Source organism: Strigops habroptila, chromosome 1 (assembly GCF_004027225.2).
Source record: "Strigops habroptila isolate Jane chromosome 1, bStrHab1.2.pri, whole genome shotgun sequence".
Lineage (NCBI taxonomy): Eukaryota > Metazoa > Chordata > Aves > Psittaciformes > Psittacidae > Strigops > Strigops habroptila.
Genome location: NC_044277.2, coordinates 92,942,431 through 92,963,232, shown reverse-complemented (window position 1 = coordinate 92,963,232; position 20,802 = coordinate 92,942,431). Strand labels below are relative to the sequence as shown.

The 20,802-nt window shown below is 37.3% G+C and overlaps 1 protein-coding gene across 1 annotated transcript in view; it reads right to left on the bottom strand.

Annotated features, from left to right (window-relative positions):
• Positions 1-20,802, bottom strand: part of CDKAL1 (CDK5 regulatory subunit associated protein 1 like 1) — a 395,417-nt gene that overhangs the window by 347,949 nt on the left and 26,666 nt on the right. The gene's annotated exons all lie outside the window — the stretch shown is intronic.

Sequence of the window (20,802 nt, the reverse complement as noted above, 5' to 3'; positions counted from 1 at the left end):
TTGCAGAAACTCATGTGACCATAGATGGAGTTCTGCTAATTTAAGCCATACCTTAAAATATTCTTAAGAAGATATCCATTTTGAAGTTAAGTTCATCACCTATACATTAGAGGGTCAGAAACATGACTGGTTAGAGCAACACATAATAATGATTTCAACTACATCTCTACAATGTAAAACAAGCTTTAAAAGCTACAGCACTGATTAAAAGATAGTTGCAATCATATACCTATAATGAAAAATGGAACAGCTACTTAGTCTCAAGGAGCTGATGCTAAACACCACAGAGAAAAGTACTCTCAGCCACAGGGCTCTGACTCATACAGGTAACGTATATTGAGACAGCCCTTAAGGGTACTGTTACCTTCTTCCCACAGTCTGGATGTCCAAGTTGTTTGTAAAACAGATCCTGGACAGCCCAATATTTTAAAATAAAACTAGCTACAAGCACAAATTGTCCCTGCTCTTGCACTAGAGCAGTCAGCCAAAAACCAGACACTCATAAATACACGGAGGTGTTTGTAATGCTCACAAAGCCATGTTCAGCCACAGCAGGAAATGGGAGACGATTACTGTATCTTTTTCACTCTACAAGAGATGAGCTGTAATGCTAAAATACACAATACATGTTTGGTCTATGCAGTGAAGATTAAGTCACCTACACGATTAAGTTAAAAGCCCTGCTCAGTTTCTCTTCCAGCAGATTTAAAATCTGACACAGTGCAAGAGGATAAGAGAGAGCCTTCTACATTTTCTTAAAGGTGAGACAACAATGTTCAATTCCTAGGACAGTATTCAGACAAGAAACTATATGGGGATAAGAACCCTGGAACAGGGTTCTTATCCATCATCCCCTATTCATACTTAGCACCACTGCAGAATGAGTTCAAGAATGCCAAGATGACAGCATATGTAAGGAAGCATGAACCAGCTCCCAAAACACTACCTGAACACAGGTGTTATGTCCAGAGATTTTAAACAAAGCGTACAGGCATCTGGGGAGAAGAAATTTAAACCAAGCTCTATCCCAAAGAATACCCTCTCTGTAAAAGGCAGAGTTTTGTGTTTATGCTAACCTTACTGTTGTCAAATTTTCCCTTCTATAACACCATTCAAACTGCCTCTATGTAAAAGATATGGAGTAAATGTAACTGTCTCAAAGTAAACAAATAATTCCAACAGTTACGTAGAATCCAGCTCTTTTGGGTATGGCACTTCTCCCACGGCCACAGAATTGAAGGCAAAGCAGCTTGTCCATGGTTACTAACAAGAGTCAGTTGAGGAAATCAGAAGAAATTGAACAAAAAAAGCCTTTGATGATTTTTGGTTTGCCGCCTTACTTGCTATTGTTACTATTTTCAGCACAATCAAGACAACGAAGCATTTTTAAACACCCTTTTCAAATAATATTTTGTATATACTGTCTTCATGTGACCAGAAACACTTCTACCAAATCACTAAAAATGGCTATCAATCTGTACAACAGTAATTCTTAAGTCTCAGTAGTTAAGTTCCAGTCTTGTTCCCAAAGCATTTTTAGTACAGATATGAAACCTAATTCTAAAATCGTTAACAATGACTTTCAGATACAAAAGTTAAAGAATACGTCTTGGAGAGAATGTATATTTATCTGCTTTGTAATAAGTTTCAAAACACATTTTCCCTTCAAGGTACACTAATAGACTACATAATATACTTTTTCCTGCATAATCAGATCTAATCTGAATTCCTGATGTTCATACAGTATTGACATCAACCAACATAATGAAAAAGTTACTTTTTCCTGTTAATCACCTAAATAGGCTGATTAATCAAATTCAAGTTCAGACTGTGAAAAAAATAAAAGTTACTTTCTTTGAACTTAGTCTTATGAACTCCAAATATGCTTTCAAAAGATGAAATATGCAAACCACAGGCAAAACCCAGGCTTACAAACACAGCTTATTGTTCTTCCTAGTGCAGTGTATTAAGCTAAAGAAATATGAAGCCATCACCAACAGCAGTAAATCAATGGGGAAAAAACAGCTATTTCATTCATTACAGAAGTTCTTCAGTCCTATCCTAATAGCACAGTGGCAGGCCAGTTCTGGCATACAGACACAAGTTATAGCTAAGTAACACAGGCGACAGACTTATGGCACGGCTTCACAAAGCTTCCCTTTAGCAGCAGTCCAAGCTTTAGCAGCCTTCCTCTGGTTCTCATACTATTGTGTCACTGGAATGGTACAACTGTTCGTGGCTACAAAATTAGCCAGATAACTGACCTGGGATAAAAAAATAGATTTTAAAAAAAAAAAAAAAAAAAAAAGGATAACCTGTTTTGGTACTGAATTGGTCCACACAGCACATCTGCACTGGCCCAACTAAGGCACACTAAGGGAAGACAATGGCACCTGCTCACGCTGTCACTGAAGCCTGCGCTACACAGTATTTAGGGACTGAAATGGCACACCAACAAGTGACTCAACCAGGATCATCTCCAGGTTTCAAGGATGAGGAGGGAAGATCTACAGGTTCCTTTTCCTTAGCAGTGGTATGCTGCTATCCACATTCAAACACATCTTGCAGAACAAAACACATGTTCTGGATTTCTCAGACCACTAAATACTTCTAACCTAGGTCAGTTTTTTATTCTTCATTTTACAGATGAAGAAAGCTATCAGGCAGTGCTGAAGAGACATTTGATACTTAGTGGCAGCATAAAACCAGCAGGTTGCCAATTTTATTTCTTAAATAAACAGGGCAGGGGGATATTGTAATTTGAGAGCAGAAATGACAGTCTATTTTATCTTTGCACAAACCCCTTGTACTGACCCATTTTGATCATGGTAAAAGACAAGCAGCCAAAGCAATGGAAATCACTTTCCAATGCCATAAAGATGCAGGTAAGGACATTAGGACATGTAAAAAAAAATAAATATATATATATATTATCATACATGAGTATGCTAGTAGGTAAATTAGTTACTGTTTAGCAAGCATACTTGGAATTACAAGTAATATAAAGTTACCACAACTTTCAGTTTACTGAAAGCAACTCCAGTTCAAGAAGATAACTAGTCATACACACATAGTTGGACTACTTTGACATGTGGAGGTCACACACGCTGTGGAACTACAGAGCACCTCACAGTAAAATTTGTTAGTGGCTATTGACAGTCAGGCTTTGAGTACAATTACTTTCCTCTAGTCTTTGAAAAAAGTGTAGGATTTCATTAACTTTTCAAGGATTTGAGTAATCTCAATTCAAGCCTGTAGATCTGAAAGAACAATGAATATCGATTAAGCTTCAGAAGGACGCCAAATTAATATACTAGGAAATATTCTGAACACAAATGGCAATTTACTGACAGGAACACAACAAATCGACAGCTCATGCTGTCAGTCATGAAACTGGCAACAAGTCAGTGCTTCTGCAACAAATGAACAGAAGAACCAAGAGGAAAAAACAAACCACAAAACCTAAATTAAAAAAAAAAAAAACCACACACCACACAAAAAAAAAACCCTATGACAAAACAATCTCTATCCTATACCTCTTTTTCTGCATCTGCTATGAAGAATAAGCTTCAAATTTTAGTTCTTCGTAGGGTACAAATGACATTAAATCTGGAAACATGCCACCTAGCACATGCATGTGTTACTGAAAGGTCCTATTGATGGATACACTTCATACTCGAGTGTGGGAAAGATTTTTCCCCTTTAAATCTTACGTTTGTTACAAAATGCTAAGTAGCAGCAGATTATTTTTGTTTCCAAGTGCCTTCCACCCAGTAATAGGTCATGCATGGAAAGAGTTAATACATGAAGTTTTGTGTAAAGCTTATTTCACTGAGCAGAAAGCAAATCATACGCAAATTTCTTAACTGCAAGTATAGTGTGGGGCTAATAAGCACATGAATGTTTCACTATGCAAAATCCATGCAAATACCTGTGAAAGACTTTAACCTGGGATTATCCAATATTCAAAATGCATGCAAATATCCATTAAAAATTTTAACCTGGGAACACTGCCTGTCACACTACCTTTCTGTGTTTTGTGCACACTGTAATATTTTTCATATCTATAACATCTGCTCTCCTGACAATACAAAATATTAAGTGAGTCAAGCAATTAGGCAAATTCTAAAAAAACACTTTGAGAAACATCAAACAACAATAAAGGAGGTCATATTTACACAACACACAGACTGTTTGCATAAGAACGTAAGTTTGCATGGGCTGGGTCAAACCAGAACACTCAGAAAGGTTGCTTCCTCCATGAGGATGTACTAATGCTGGAATTGAGAGGTTTGTTAGACTGTTTTCACTGAACACAATTTTTCTTGAAACGAAGCACTCGCAGCATCCTCTCCTGAAGTCCTTGTAAACAATGCAACTGGAGTACACAGTGCAATAAGCAGTCCAACAGTTCAAGACAGTGCAAGAAAAATCTATATTACTAAAATTCTATGTAAACCTCAAATTAGCAGGCTTCCTGTGGCACCAGGTCGCACTGCAGAGTTACCAAAATATCTGAAAATGAATAATTTTCTCAAATGTGATTTTTTAGATAAAAAGTTATAAACAGATTTAACTTATCTGGCGTTTAGTATCAGTCCCCATATGTTAGCAGATATGAAAGAAAAATGTTTCTATTTTAAGCAACTACAAATTTGTAACTGAGTTTTCTTCAGTAAATACTGAAAAAGAAGAATGGAATTATACTAAAGCAGATGTGTTTAATGAAACTAAACATACCATAACATATTCTCACCAAATAAGCACCCTGTGACTAAGAAAGTAGTGGACTTTGGAAGTGGTGGACTTCTTCAAACTAGCTTTCAGTAGCGGAGGACAGGGAGTGGAATTAGAATTACACACTGATACTACTAATTTTTCTTTAGATTTGCTGTGCCCGATTTTCATATGCTACTTCAGAGGAATAATGCAATTGCCTTCCAGCGTTACTAAAAAGTCAGAAATGTCTAACAGAACAAACCAAACAGGCCAAATAAAACTTAAAATTTGTGAAGACAAACTTACAAATCAAAAAGATTTGTATATGAGTCATTTAGACTAGCTTTTACAGATTAATACTAAAATAATGCATTTTCTATTATGGGTTTCTTATACATTTCAAATTCACTTCACACTTATCTTCCATGAGGTATCTGAGAGACATACTGACTCTTATCTTGCCAAGATGTGCTATGCAGGCAATGCATTGCAGTTACAAATAATGTAGGCCGCAAGTGTATGGTTGTTTTTGAAATAACAACCTACTTTTAGTCACTGGTATAAAGATCACGAAAGCCAATATCAACTATAGCACTGTGAAGTTTCAGTGCCAAGGCTAATATCGGCCTCTGCAAAAGGGCACTGGACTGTCGAGTTTGAAATAAAATCTGATACTTAACTGTCCTGTAACCAGTGGCTCAAAGGCTCTTCTGCTTGTTTTGTCATTCTTCACTGAATTCTGCTTAACTGCTACTGAAAGAAGGCTGTCATTCAGCACTCTCTCATCTTTAATGATCTCCTTCCTGCTAATGCATGCTGTTCCAAAATTGAAATGAGCAAATTTAATTTGTTTTCAGGATGCTATATGCACATGCTTTTGTTTGTCTGCGTGCCTACTGTTTAGTATTAACTAATTAGGAATACCAGTAAAGTTTTTCTTCCTTTATCATCAACACACTTGACATATGCTTAAGTGTTCTGGGTTTGAGGTTTTGTTTTCTTTGTTCTAGTTTTTGGGTTTTTTGGGTTGGTTTGTTTTCATTTCTGCTGTTGCGGAGTACAAAGCTTAGACAGCTTTGAGTCCCAACCTCTGGTCAAGATAAATTTCAGTCTTTTACTAGCAAATTTTTGAACTTCTTGCATTCTCTATTTTTGCTACCCAGCCTTAAGAATGCCATCAAAACCAAACAATATGTGCAATATACCTCAACTGTATCTGAATACTTTTCTGACTTCAGAAAAGGCACGGGATGTATAAATGAAAACATGCTTGAAGAACATCTACATCCCTGCCTGCTAGTCACATAATAAAAGATTTACATTTCCATCAGCCAGTGTTACATCAACTACTGAGGAGGCAACAACATTATCACAAAAACCCTGCCGCACCAAGCAAGCCTAGTTTAGCCTCTGGAGAGCTTTCCTCTGAAAAATAGAAATATATATACACAATTAAAAACAATCGTTGTGAATGAACTTGCCAAAAAGAGCAGTATACATTCCAGTAACCTGGCCTCACTGCACAAACCAAGCAGCCCAGAAGTCATAACACAGGCACCAGAGCTGCCATCCTGCAGCTGTCCCTGTTAGCCAAGTACAGCAGGTGATGCTGCAAGATTAAGTTTATACTCCTGCTTAAAGGACAAATGACTCGCTAAGCCCACTACCAGATTTCTCTTCACTTTAGCTCCTTTTACTTCACAAGAAGGCACAGTCAAGCCTCAAAGGAGGCTTTCTCACTATTGTATAAATCTGCCCGTACTGCCCAAGACCTCTGAAACTGCAACAAATCAGTCCAGCTATGAATAACCAGGAGACTGAAATCTATGAATATGAGGAGATATTTTTATCCACCAAATGAGCTGCATTTGTGGAAGACGAAGGTAAAGAGAATAGTTTCCATTATAACAGCATGAATAGAAGCCTTTTTCTTTTAGCTGGTAACTTGCCAAGTGGAAACTATAACCCCCATCTCTTATTAAGGATTTGGAATAAATCCAACATCTGTTGTAACTTAATGTCAAAAGGCAATCTCAAACCTGCACTCGAAACTTTTCGAACTGACTATACACCCTCTCCCATGATAACTGATTTACTGAAGGTGCCGTCTCACCTTCAATGCTATTTACAAAGAATAACACACAAAAGCAGATTATTGGCAATAAAGCTGTACATCAACAGGCAGCAAACACACGTTCTCTAGTTTGTGTGCCATTAGAGCTCAAGCTGGTGTTTCAAATATGTTTGCTGCAGGCAAACGCACAGGCACGTTACTATAGCTCAGCTTCCAACAGCAAGTCATTAAAGCACAGTAACTCAAGCAGACCTTTGAGTACAAGAACTACCTCGTCGATCAGTTGGCAGGATAAGCCATTCAAATTAATTTCTACCAAGCCCGCACTAGCAAATTGTTTACCCTATGGTACTAAAAAATTAATTTCCCTTTACTAAAAAAAAAAAAAAAAAAAAAAACAAGCTTCAAATGATTTCATTTTCAAATTCGGTTCTAACACATTTCAAACATATCAGTACTAAAGCTCAACAGAAAATCTATCTTCCATTTGGTAAAAATACAGCAACTGAAAAAATTTGTGTTTCATTAAATATCACTTCACAAAAAAAAAGTGAAAAAAGATTCTTAGTGTTGCAAACTGTACTTTTAATGGTTTCTAAATAGAACCTTTTTTTCCTGCTTTTATGTCATAATCAATATCAAGTGCTTAAAAAAATCTCACCAAAAGTCAGTGGAAATGTTTCAAGTTACTATTTTAATTTATTTTGAAGAAAAATTTTATTTTTCTACATCATTCCTAACTGGAACTATAAACCTCACTATCTCTCATTCCAATCTTAATGTTCTATTAATTTGGGACTAGCAGCTTGATGAGGCTGAAAAACGGCCCAAAACACATTAAAAATTTCAATTAACACTTCATTGTAGAAGAATGGATATTTTCCTCCTTTGACCAAAGTCTGCATTTCTCTTCCAACCATGTTGTAACATTTGATGTAACGGAACATTTCAGTCAGAACAAAGAATGCTAAAAATTAAACCCATTTTTCTTTAAATAATTTTAATGGTGAACAGTAGCTTCTGACAAAATAGGATAAAGTAACACACTGAAGTTTATGTCACCACAAAAATAGTAGCAAAATCTTAACCATTACAGTCTTTCAACAGCACTAGCCACAAAGCATGTCACCACTTTAACACTTGCAAACATTTAATGTTATCTTTAGGGTAATTCTGCTGCTTTCAAGCAGCTTTGAATATCAGCTTGGTTTGAAAAGTAAGACAGCAAGACTTCAAGGGTGAGCACACAGTTATGTAAAGCTACTTGCTTTCCATTTTACTATAGTGGAGAAGCACAACTTAAAATCAAACTTGAAACTCATGTAATAAAATACTAGCGTGCTTCAGTCCCAAAAGAAGTTATAACCTCTGTACCAAAATCCTCCTTTGCTAACCACAAAGTATACTTGTTTATACAATTAAATAGTTGTGCAACATTAACGCAGACTTCTGCAGTCTTAATTTTCACATTTTCATGCATTAAGAATCATCGCTAACTATTTTTGTTTACCAAGTAATTAATGGTTAACTTTACATTTGTCATTTATGTGAATCTGTATTTCAGATGGAAACCAAAGGAAGCCACTCAGAATGATGCATGGAAAAGCTTCCACTTCCTTCTCCCTTCACCTAAACAGTTCTAAGAAGACAACTGACTCACGTGTTGCCATATCTTTCAATCCTTAAGCTATTGGCCCACCAAAAAGTATGAACAGTCTTGTTTAGTACTGACAACCTACTTTTTAGAAGTTTAGAAACCACACATGACATTAGGGTTTTCACGCTAGATAGCACAGTCCCAATTCTCTATACTAGACCACATGTCCATTTGAAATTATGTCTAGTATAACACAGAGGTTTGTGTACAGCTTGCAAATACTAAACATTATGAAGAGCTTTAACTTCTTCAGCCACGTGTTACATTTATGGAAGTTAGAGAAATCATTCTGAAACTGTCTAAAAGTACTCTCCATGAAGAAAATACATTTTCGTATGTATTTTCACACAAAAAATGCATGGTATTTTGTTACTTGTTATTGCTGTTGTTAAAACGCAGTGATTTGATAGAATAGACGTTTCTTTTCTCTCCAACACTCAAAGCTTCAAAAATTACAATAATATCATCTGAATAAGATTGTACTTACAACTTCTTCCACATACTCTCTGGACAGTTAGCAGGTGCAAAAAAATGGTAGTAGGATAAGCTCTTTTTACTTAGCAATTTCTTGATCACCAACATGCTGGTCACAGCCAGTCTTTCTTGTCTGGCACAGGGGCACACAGGTTTTTTTAGAAGATAGTGTGAGAAACCTGAAAGGTTTCAAGTGAATTACAAAAGAAGCTGCTTGCAGACCCCATAGGTAATGATGTCTCACCTAATTTATGAGGTGGAAAAATACTTTGTTATTTATGAAGACAGAATTCATTCCTCAATTTTTGGCCCTGAAGATATTTCCAGCAACAAATTTCAGGAGTTAGTTAAGTTTATAGCACATACAAAAGCATTGTATTTTACACCTTAGCTTTTTATGTCTTCATCTTAGTTGCCTGCCACAACAGTAGCAACACAGGTGAATAACAAGTCATATTCCTTCCAATGTTTCTGCCATAGCATGAGGTGAAACCCTCAGTTTTGAGCATTTTCTCCCTGATCATTCTCTACAAACCACTTCATTTTTACAGCTCCCTTAACTAGCTGTGTCTGTCAGAGAATACTGCTCATACCACCTCTTTAATAATAGGGACCACTTTATTAAAAAAAAAAAAAAAAAAAAAAAAAAAAAAAAAAAAAGAGACCATGCATAGGACCACAAAAGCACCACGAACTACTAAGCTATCTCACCAAGAGTGAGCCATGCGCACCAACTAAAATATCAAAATACAATCTAACTATAAATGCAAGTGACTACACACGAACCATCATCTGATAAACCTGACTTAGTGTTAGTCTTTTGAAGAGAAGGAAAACTACCTTTTTAGCTTTGGTAATCCTGGTACTTGTAATTCTATTAGGCAAAAAAAGAAAAGCAACATTCAAGAAGGCTTTTCACTGTCTTTTCACTTCCACACAAAATCAAGCATTTTCAGACTCTTGATCAGTGTGAACAACTCCTATTCAGCATGCTCCTCCTGTCTCTCCTCCCTCTATGCTTCTGCAACAATCCCATAACTTTGTCTGAAGCAAGCCCTGACATGTTGCCTATGCACCTTCTGTCTGAATAGCCTAAGGGAACCATCTATCAACAATAACAGTTGTTTAAAAAAAACCAAACCACCACCAAAACAAAAACAAAAACCCAAACCCACACCCTAGAACCTCAATCCCTGAAGAATTTATCTAGAATAAATTAAGATATTTCTGCTTCCAAATATTAATTACTGTACCTCAGCAGGAGATCCCTGTCTTCACAGAAAGCCAATGGATCACATGTGATTTTCCCCCTCCTTCCCTCTGCTTCTTCTTACTCCACACCATAGGAAGTAATATGACAACATCTAAGCCACCTTTGGTGGATGACTATGTCAGTGCTCTTGCTGGTCGCACACTGGCACAGCAGAAGCTGCATCAGGAACAGAGCATTTCTGCTTGGGCAAGGCAGCAGGTCTGGTGGATGATCCTGAAAGCCAGCATTGGACCACCACATCCAAAGAAGCAAGAATTCAAGTGCTGGTCTCCAGATATTACCCACAAGTTCTACAGACACGTGGAAAAGCCTTTATATGTGCACGAGTGGCAGCCACTTACCCGCTTCTGAAGACTAAAACCAAGGGGATATAGATGGAAAGTGCTATTTCCCTACACCATTCCCTCCTTGAACAACCTACCCCATCTCTGCAGGTCAATGTAGTAAACACCACATATTTAACTCTTTACATTCTGTATGTTAAAACAGAAGATACCTGCCCCACAGAAGTACACCAAAGCAGGCCACATGTTCCTGGAGAGCAGTGTTCCCAATGCCAGCTTTTCATCTCAAATCAAGTGAGATATGTGTCTTTCCTCCAACACAAAGCACTGCAATCCAGCAGCTGGCTATCACAGATGGCAGGCAGGGGGGCCAACTAGTCTCTTGTTACTGCTACTTTGTATTTGCATGCCTTAACTATGAAGAGAAGACATATTTTACTCTGTTACCTCAGGGCTTGTTAATCCAGAAGAAAACAAATCAAGTAAAACTCTTGTGGTTAGGATACCTTGCAGGAGAAATCCTGCAGAAAAACAACAGTTCTGTTTAATAACAAAAAAAAAAAAAAAAATAATTGGTGCATAACAGCAAACAAAGAGCATCTAGTTACAATAGAATAGATTTTCTTTTTTTAAAGGTACACAAAATGGATTTTACTCAAATGATTTAATACAGCAATATAAACTGGCTTGTGCCAACTTCTGGACAGGCAGCACCTCACAATAAATTTGTAATGTAAACTCAACACTCAAAATTTCCAAGAATATTAGCTATTTAGCAATGAAATTATCTGTCTTTTTACTTGACATAAACAAAGAAAACCCATCTAGCAATGGAAAGAAACCAAGGATGTGGACATCTCCAAAATACAATAAATACTTGCTTCAGAATTCAGATGATAGGCAGAATTTTCTCAGTAATCAATAACTTTGGTAGTCTAACACAACTGGAAAACTAGAAGTTTGGTTTTTTTCCTGAAGCGCTAGTGCATTAGCGAACCAGATTTTCAATAGTCTCTAAAGATTTATTTGATTAAACCTTCAAAAACATGTTCAAAATTCACACAACTTAAATAGCAAATGCTTTCAGAACTGGAAACTACAAGAATGAAATTTTCATAACAACAATCATCTGATTTTAGAGCCATTCATTATTTAGGTATTCAAAAAACAAAGTTCAGACAACACGTGCTAAAAATGAACTCTCCAGAATAGTAAGTTCTCCCCATGCTGCTTTGTTTTATGAAGTAATGGCATTTTTCAAATAAGGAAGTTAATTCATTATACATTTATAAAAAAATACATTTAATTCTTTGCATGGCATTGCTAAAGACAGACTCCCCACTAAGCTGCCTAAGGCATTAACTGGAAAGAAGCAAATCCTGTGGCATAATCTAAGGTTTGGTGCATAATTGATAAGAATTGTTGAATTTCAGAAGACACTTGTCATATATTATATATAAATACACAAGTAAAAGCTCTAAAACTGAAGTCTCCCCTCTCAGACAGTGCTCAGCTCCCACAAGCACTGCCAGTCCGAGGAGGATCTCAAATCCCAACCTACCAGCGCAGATTCCAATACCAGGGGGTTTGGGTGAGTTTTCTGTTCAGGTTTTTGTTTGTTCGAAACATGAGCTCATATTATACAGAAGAAAAAACCTGAAGCAGACGTCTTCAAGAGTTAGAAATAGAAGTACGCAAGATGTGTGTATACCTAATCTTTCAAAAACATGCTTAAATGGGTCCCTGCAAGCTTAGCTCCATGCAGTCTACAGCTTCATGATGAAAAGAAAACCTCTCACCACTGAATTTTTTTTCCCCCTGCTCTTTATTTAGCATTCAGGGAGACAAAGAAATGAAGACCATATCTAATTACAGTTGCCGCCACCTCTGCCCTCCCAGCATGGCTGGTAAGCTTAGGAAGGTCCAAGCCAACGTCCAAACACTCACTAAGCTTTTTGCATGTTGGCCTTAGGAGCTCAGCTGAGGCTATAGGGGTTATAAATCACAAGACTGGATGTGTCTGACTGATACTAACCATGGAGCTGTAACACTGCAAACGCCCTGTGGCAAGGTGAGTACATGGAGGAGGCACACGTCTTTCAGGCTGTGTCATTCATCGCAATGTACTGTCTGGTACTATCATTAATACTTATGCACGACTTTCTAATTTCAAGTTATACAATTGACTTTCAGAAGACACTTGCATGTCATCTGTCTTTAAAACAAGGTGCTGAATAATCTAGTCAAAAGGGCTAGAAGGGAATTCACACAGACAGTAACTGACTTCTCCCCGCTGATGATGTGCTGTCAAGTACTTAAAGCACTTTTAAATCATTATGTGAGGACTTTTCAGAATTAAATTACAAGCGTGACATATGGCATGAAATGAAGGATCCAGACCACAATGCTGTCATTACTGTTAAAATCCTGCATCATTCAAAATGTGAACAAATTAGTTATGCCACACTTTTTAAGAATTGGTACACTCTGAAACAGTAGTATCTAAAGCTATGGGTTTTGGCATTGTGCAGCTCACTGTTCAAGTGAAGTTCTTGTATGCTGGCAGAACTGCGCTGGTGCAAGAGCCATTGATGCCAACAGCACTGGGACAGTCCAAGTTACATAAACCAGACGCCAGACCCAGCTCATCCATTCTCTAGTCATGGCCACTTTCATCGCCCCCACCCTCTTTCCTTTCCCCAACTCAGACATATGCCACTACCCATTTACAGGGTCTGCCTGCCTCTCCTCCACATGGAGCTGTCTCCCCCCAGGCACCCCACACAAATAGTCTACTCACAAACTGAGAACCAGTACAGAGCTAACCTCTTTTCAGCTGCAAACAGCAGCTACCAAATTCATCCTCCTGTTCCTCCAGAGGCAAGGAACATTTAAAAAGAAGAATCCATTTGTCTGGGTTTGGATTTTTTCCCACCTAAAATAAAATTTCTTGTCAAACACTGGTGAATTTTGTCTTAGGAAACTGCCCACTGTGGTGAACTGTGGATAAAAGATTAATCATGTTCTCTATACTGCTAGTTTATTAAGACACACACACAAAAAAAAGATGTTTTTCCAGCTCCCCAGCAATGTGTTCCAAAGCTCTTCTGTAATTTATAAGTTAAAGCAAATGGGAAAAGCTGCTTTGAGCCTTATAAAGGAATAACAAAACTTCTTCCATGTGTTTTAATCAAGGTCATGGGACCTTATGTGCCCTGTTGATCTACACCTCAAAGAACACAGCAGCAGAGGGATATCTTTTAGAACAAAAATATTATTCCAAAATATTTTCCTTATATTCCAAGAAGGATGAAGATACAGGAGCAATGTTTAAAAATAAGTACTTCTTCCTAGGTTTTTGGGGGCTGATACACAAACAGGTCACCCATAAGACTGGGGGCTGCAAAGCTTAGCATCAGCCCACACTCGAACACCCTTCCCATAGCTGATGCCCTGCACTGCATAGTAGCTGCAAGCTGCATCCTTTGATTTAACTAATGAACACTCACTTGCACACCATCCTTTACATTTGTACTGAAAGCAGAGCTGTGCTACCATGAAGAAAGGATCCATGTGCCAATCATCTACTCCTTTCAATCCATCAGCAGCAGAAATCAGGCCATGATTTGGAACAGCAGTGGAGGAAAGTCTATGCACATTTTTGTCACATGGTCATTTTTGTTCCTCTATTGCCAAAGCTCTCAATATGCTACTTATGTCAGCATACAGTAATTGAGTAACCTAAACCAATTTTGAAACTATCGAAATTCAAGATGAGAGGACTTTGATTCGATAATCATTACTCCTTTAAAATTGTTCTATCTACAAAAGCTTCTTTAGCCTGTCTTATTCAACAAGTCAATGAATAACATTTTGTGATATCTTTCAAACACCCATTTTTAAAGTTAGCACGAATAAAAGATGACATAAAAGGGAAAAGAACATTAAAAAAAAGGAGCCATCCAAGATTACTTCTCCATCAGCCCTCATTCTCCTCTATTCATACACCTTTTCACTAGTCAGGTCAAGGCAAGGACATGCAGCCCTTCCCCACACAATTCATCTTTAAGACAACTTACATTGTCAGAATACTCAAGGTATACAGCAGGCTGACAGATACTATCCATTTGGAAACTGCTTTCAATGGAAACTAAATTAAACAGCTGTAAAAGCAAACCCCACACTCTTCAAATCTTAATTAGTTTTATTAGTTGAAGCAGCAAATCTCAACACTGCAGAAACTGGAAAAGAGCAAGCAGAAAACTCAATGTTGAAACTGCTTAAAGGTCTCCAACCTATTAAATAACTCCTGGAAAGGTTAACTTCATTGCTTTAAGTGAGAAAAAGCAGACAGAAGCTTGAGTGCAGGTTTTGGCTAATACATTAGCTTCCAACAATTTGTTTCAAAACACAAAAAGAATACGACATAATTAGGACAGGTGTGTTTAAGAAGAAACCAAGCAACTAACATATGCTATTGCAGGTAGACAGACTTTCAAACCCACTACAAAAACTTCAGGGTCCATAGCATATCAAATTTTAAGAAAATCTCCATCTGACCCACAACATTTTCTTCTGGCCCTTAATGTTTTAATGCAGCAGACTAGAGAGAACAGGTTTGAAATGTTGTTCTCATATGAAACAAAATACATTGCTTCTTAATGCATGGAATTTCAAGAAAATCATATGGAAATGATGAAATTATAGCAAAAGAAAGCACTAAGAATCACAGTAGATGACATAAGCACAATCTGTAAAATAATGTCATACTTAAATCGCAAATACTTTCTATAACTCAATCTAATTGTATAAAAACTATTAAAACAGTTAATTAAATTACCAATTTCTTCATAATTATTTACATGTAGTTAAGCAGAATCTCAATAATGTAAAGCACTTATTTTTTTTATATCCTAAGGAAAGTGGGTTATTTGTAGCATACCAGATGTCTGCTGAGAAGGAAGAAAATATGCAAAAGCAGCATTTAAAGCAAAATGTAGAAATCCATCCCCATAATTCATCTTGTTCAGGTGACGAAGAGGTGCCCACTTAAATTCTCTGGGTCACATTTTCTGCATCTGATCTAACCTTACTCTTTTTACAAGGATCAGACCAGCAGTGAGCCATTTCCTACACATTCTCTACAACAAAGCAACATCCCAGAAAAGCCAGCAACTTCTACTTCCTAGCAAGCATCCCATTAATTTCAAAGTCCTGTGTGAAGAACCTTACATATTAAACTCTTTCTGTACAGTATAATATTCCACCATTTTATTGATTTATAATCAATAAATTAACTGAACCCTGATAAAAAGTGAAGGTCCCTATACCAAGAAGCAAAAAGGCTATCAAAAAAATAGGAAAACCTTCCCAAACTGAAAACAGTATAAAAGAAACATCAGTTGGTTTAATAAAGATAAAGCGTTGCATTCAGAATCTCAAAAGGTTATTTTTTAAGAAGCACTTTATGCTCACTTTGAGCTCTTTCTCATCCCTCAGTAGTATTCACGCATAATCAATATCTAAGCCTGAACTCAAAGAGTAAAATAATTGAAACAACTCTTCCAAATGGTATGTCATTTCTAAAGTTTTGATTATAGTTTCCATTATAGCAAATGGTAACAGAATTGTATTTGTCCTTACTGTTACTTGGGCAGTTTGTGATGAAGACAGTAGCACTAGGTTAGTACAGAATTCATCTTTGTAAGAAATGCCTAAAAATGAGCTAGAAAATACTTTCCATAGGATAAAGAAAACTGTTGTGAAACTATCCTCTGCCTTCGCCCATTTCCCACAAGTGCAAGAAAACCTCTCCCCCCGCCTCACAGGGAGGTAAACATACCTTGTAAACACCCTTGTAAACTGAGTGCAGACCACTGCCACAAAAAAAGATACAAACACCAAGGAAAATTTGGGCAAGAAGCTAAGAAGAAAAACCGTCAGCAATTAAGATGACTTCATATAACAAGGAAAAAAAAAAGTCTTTTTTCCCTCCCCAACATCTTTCTCCTTATCTAGAATAGCTTCTAAAGCTTACAGTTTTTTGTAGAATCACAAAGTGGCTGAGGTTGAAGGGGACCTCTGGAGATAGCCTAGTCCAACCACCATCCCGAAAGCAGGGACAACTAGAACACGTTGCTCAGGGCTGTGGCCAGTGGTGTTTGAACGTCTTCAAGGATGAAGACTCCACACCTCAAGAGACATGTTACAGCATTTGATCAAGCTCACTATATTCAAAAAAAAAAAAAAAAAAAAAAATGGTCTTTTCTTATGTTTAAATGGAATTTCTTCTATTTCAGTCTGTGCCCACTGTGTCTTGTCCTGTCACTGGGCACTACAGAGAAGAGTTACACATAAATCTTATCATATATTGACAACATTTACTTGCATGCACAGCGGGGACATAAGTCAAGTCCAACACAGAAAGGCCTGTGAGTGTTCATCAGAGAATGAAGCACATATGTTTTAAACAGGGCTATTATAAGCCTGCTGCCAGATCCCAAAGTTAGGAAAATATTACATTTATACTGTTACTGGCTTACTAATAGGCAATATAAATATTAACGTCTTATATAGCCACCAGAAAGTCAACTGACCTATAGGTCAGCCATGCTCAAACTTTGCTTATTTTACAATTCCCTTCTTTTCCATAAAGGTTTGAGAGCCCCTATCCTTCACTTGCTCTTCCTACACACAGACCCCAGCTTCCATCCTGTTCCAAACCCTTGCACCTTAAACTCCAGGCACCAACTGCCTCACAGAGGTTAACAGTTCACAGCAACTATTCTTCCCTAAAGAAGCATGCACCCACTGGCCAACATCCATCCACCCACCCTAAGCCTCCCCAGATGCAGCATATCACATTCCAGCAGTTAGCAAGGCGAAAGTATTGGCACCTCTTCAGTTTCCACACATCATCACTGACTGAAAGAAATCATTACCTTCAATATAGTCACTAAAGAGGAGAGTTTGTGTGATGGAAAGGGAGACAGTCCTGGATGAGCAGTAGGCAGCTTGTCATACTCTTTTTCCCTCAGAACATTATTCTACGTGCTACCTTCTTGAAGAGTTCATCGCTAGTAGCTGTTAGATGGATGCAGGAATCTTAGTAGAAAAAACACAATAGTAACCAAGAAATTTCCAAGTTGTGCATATATTTCCCGTAAACCACTATCGTAAGTAGCCAGAAACTGACTGGTGAAAAGTTTAACTTTATTGTTAATGAAAACCTCCTCCCCGTTTTCCAGTATTTCAGTCCCCAAAAAACCAAGACACATTAGTGACCCTAATACAGAAATTTAAACTGGAACTAATGACTTACAGGGGTTATAGTAACAGATATCTTCGATCAAACAGATCCAAGGTTCTTTAATATACACAGCATGCTCTACTCCAGAGGTGACCTGGCAGCCAGGGAAACACACCTGCACTCACCCTGCTGTAACAAGCACCCATTCTGTGACTAATAAGAGGCTCTGGAAACCCCCTTCCCTACTTCAAGAGGCAGTTTGTTTCTATTTCACATTTTTCCAATGCATATCAAAATCAGGTCTGCTAGGGACACCTGTGGTCAGGTGAAGTCACCAACTTCCTCTGACCATTTCTGTTCATACAGCCCCACTTACTCTGCCAAGTGACCACCTGGCTATTTCTTCCCCCAAAATCAAACATTTAATATCAGTGCCAGTCATTCTTCAAATCTTTATCCATTTTTGCTGATTAAGCACTAATTTAAACTGCTAGTGAAGATTTCTAAAACATCACAGGAGTATCAGTATTACACAAATCCATTGCAACTCATGCAGATTTTCTGTTTGTAGAGGTTCCAATAAATCAGAAGAAAGCTACAGAAGTTAGTCCAAAGGCAAATCATGCTAATAAGCTACATCTGGAGTTTCAGATTAAATACATCACTCCTCTGCTTAACAGACTTTTACTTTAAGTCTCCTGACTTTCTAAGGCCGTTATCAACCCAAATCCAAATCATACATATGCCTCCCTGAACGGGGCCTGCCTTTTTTTGTGGTACCTCTGTTTACACAGCTTATCCCTTATCACACTGACAACACTGGGAGCCACAGCAGATGGTCCCCTCAGACACAACTCTAACAGGTTTTCTCCACTCCCCCATTCCATTTTTTTTTTTTGTGCAAACAACTGATAAGGAAGGCTGCTGCAATAATTTACTGATATCTGAAGTTGAAAATTGACAAAATGCAAACTGCTTTTGTTCACCCCCCGCTCCTGTGAACTGCTTAACCTCTTAACTACTAAGCAACATAGACAAAGAGTATTAATAATTGTACAAACCATACACTCTGTTGGATTAGCATTTCAAACACAAGCAGTATTAGTTAATTTAAAAATCATTACTACCTTTACAAGTTATGCCAGTTACAGCAACCAGCCTCCTACTACTAAAGTAGAAAATAGGAGGCGGTCTCCTTTGCTATTAAAAACGCCTTTAAATTATATTCAAGACCATTTCCAACAGTCTACTGAAGACAGACTCTCAGGCAGAAATCAGACTAGAGACTGGACATTTCATATGTAAATAAACATTTACATTCATGTAACAACCCACAGCAACCTGAAGCTCAGTGATATAAAAATCCAAATGCTTTCAATGTTGCTATTAAAAAGATGCTTAAAACTAAGCTCCATATAAATTCTATTAAGCAAGCCAGACTCTTACTACTGGAGAGCATGATTTGCAAAAACACTGCACCAAAATGTTGCAAAAAAACTTAGACGTTGGCAAAAGCATCTCAGCTAACCATCTATGAAGAAGCATCTGCAAGTAGACAGTAATGAACCAGACAGACCCACAGGGCTTTCTTAAATGTAGGTCATGCCTGTCAGACCATAGCAAAAGGCACAGTAACATTTGCTGAAGAGAACCCCGAGTTATTAGTGTACACAAAAATTTACTCTGTAGGCAGACACTAATAGTTACACATCTGTGATGATCACTATCTGATGTTTAAGAGGAACAGGAAGGAAAAGCTACACAGAAGATAACTGTATTGAATTTGAGTCATAAAACACTCCTTATATTACCTCACACCTTACATGCTTTTCTCTTTCTTCAGTGACACCACTATGAAAATTTCTGTTTAAATCTGATGTTTGTTTTACATCATGGGTTGAGGGGGCAGGGGACAAGCACAAAGTGTGATGTAGAAATAGTAATTTCTTCTGATTTATGCCATGTTAAGCTGAAGACTTGAATTACCTAATTACTTAGATGAGAAATAGTTAAAAGCTTGAATATTATTACTCCAGATATCTGCAGTGTTCTTTCCTTGATTCACATTTTCAGCCTGTGATTCTGATTTTTTTTTTTTTGTTAGACCAAAAATCCCACAGAAAAAGACTGTCTAATAATTTAAGATGTGGATACAGATAAAAGAACATGAGACAGCATAATGGAAGTACTTGTACTGACAGCCTAATCACTGGCTTTTTATTTTACTTGCAGAAGTAACACAGCAAAAAAGATTGTAAGAATTTAAAAAAAATTCCTGACAACCAAGAAGGTCAGGAGATTAAAAGTGCAGGAGCTTTTTCACCTGAACATCTACAAATCACATACTTAACTAAGTATTTCAAAGCATAATACAATGAAAAAGACATTACTCAAAAATACTTCACTCTGCAATCACACATGCATCTCCTGCTGTAAAATCACGGAGACAAAGCAGTATTTTCTTTCTTTCTAGAGGCAGGTAAGACAGAAAAAGTGAGGAGCCTCTTTCTGCCCTGCAGACAGCTTAAAAACAGATTCACAGTCCACCACGAAACATGAAAAAAGTGCTGTAAGATTCACCACAGCTGAATCTTTCCAGAAGGAAGGCATCAGGTGAACCCAAACATTATAAATAGGACACAGTAAAGACTGGAACAGATCATTTAATAATAAATCTCCATACACATGTAATTCTACAATTAGACAGTAAAACTTGAATTTTACTTTTCCTAATGAAGGAATGGTTAAGAAGTACAAGGAATCTATTTGCTCATTCTTTTTTTAGCCAGCAGTCATCAATCATGCGTTCAAAAAAAAAAAAAAAAAAAAAAGAAAAAATATTCTTCACTGGTCAGCAATAAAATTCCTCATTCAGAGCTCAGTTATTACAAGTTATCTGTATTTACATTTCTTTTGTGAACCTACTAATAAGACACTTGCCAACGAAAACCAGCAGGGTGACACCTCTTTCAGATTCGAACATAACCCACATGCAGATGCAGTGACACCAACACAACCACTTTTATACTCATTTATGATTCTATGTAGATTGGAGTGTTTAGGGGAGAGGGG